This window comes from Arachis stenosperma, chromosome 1 (genome assembly GCF_014773155.1).
Source record: "Arachis stenosperma cultivar V10309 chromosome 1, arast.V10309.gnm1.PFL2, whole genome shotgun sequence".
NCBI lineage: Eukaryota > Viridiplantae > Streptophyta > Magnoliopsida > Fabales > Fabaceae > Arachis > Arachis stenosperma.
The window spans coordinates 71,736,394-71,737,628 of record NC_080377.1 but is presented as its reverse complement, the minus strand read 5'-3'; the positions used below and the strand labels follow the sequence as shown (position 1 = coordinate 71,737,628).

The 1,235-nt window shown below is 40.6% G+C and overlaps 1 non-coding gene across 1 annotated transcript; it reads right to left on the bottom strand.

Moving 5' to 3' along the window:
• Nucleotides 1–714: 714 nt before the first annotated feature.
• Nucleotides 715–822, bottom strand: LOC130956011 (small nucleolar RNA R71). The gene has a single exon (XR_009076964.1). It is a non-coding gene; the product is annotated as a small nucleolar RNA R71 (small nucleolar RNA).
• Between the last annotated feature and the right edge of the window lie 413 nt (nt 823–1,235).

The window sequence follows — 1,235 nt, the reverse complement described above, 5'->3', positions numbered from 1 at the left end:
TCCTTCTATTTATGGAGTACCACTCCTTCTCAATGCACAATTCGAACTCTATCTGATTAAGTTCGAATTCTTCTACCTCTTCCTTCTAATTTTCTTCTTCTCTGACACCTCAAGGAATCTCTATAATGTGACATAGAGGATTTCACATTTTATTGTTCTCTTCTCTTTCATATGAGCAGGAATAAAGACAAAGGCATTCTTGTTGAAGCTGACCCTGAACCTGAAAGGACCTTGAAGCGAAAGCTAAGAGAAGCTAAGGCACAACTCTCTGTAGAGGACCTAATAGAAATCTTTAAACAAGAAGAACCCATGGCAGCCGAAAACAACAACAATGCAAACAATGCAAGGAAGGTGCTGGGTGACTTTACTACACCTACTCCCGACTTCTATCGGAGAAGCATCTCTATCCCTGCCATTGGAGCAAACAACTTTGAGCTTAAGCCTCAATTAGTTTCTCTAATGCAACAGAATTGCAAGTTCTACGGACTTCCATTGGAAGATCCTCATCAGTTCTTAGCTGAATTCTTGCAAATCTGTGACACTGTCAAGACTAATGGGGTTGACCCTGAGGTCTACAGACTTATGCTATTCCCTTTTGCTGTAAGAGACAGAGCTAGGACATGGTTGGACTCACAACCTAAAGAAAGCCTGGACTCATGGGAAAAGCTAGTCAATGCCTTCTTGGCAAAGTTCTTTCCACCTCAAAAATTGAGTAAGCTTAGAGTGGAAGTCCAAACCTTCAGACAGAAGGATGGAGAATCCCTCTATGAAGCTTGGGAAAGATACAAACAATTGATCAGAAAATGTCCTTCTGACATGCTTTCTGAATGGAGCATCATAGGTATTTTCTATGATGGTCTCTCTGAACTATCCAAGATGTCTTTGGATAGCTCTGCTGGAGGATCTCTTCATCTGAAGAAGACGCCTACAGAAGCTCAAGAACTAATTGAAATGGTTGCAAATAACCAATTCATGTACACCTCTGAAAGGAATCCTGTGAACAATGGGACTAATCAGAAGAAAGGAGTTCTTGAGATTGATACTCTGAATGCCATTCTGGCTCAGAAGATATTGACTCAACAAGTCAATTTAATTTCTCAAAGTCTGTCTGGAATGCAAAATGCACCAAGCAGTACTAAGGATGCTTCATCTGAAGAAGAAGCTTATGATCCTGAGAACCCTTCAATGGAAGAGGTGAATTACTTAGGAGAACCCTATGGAAACACCTATAATTC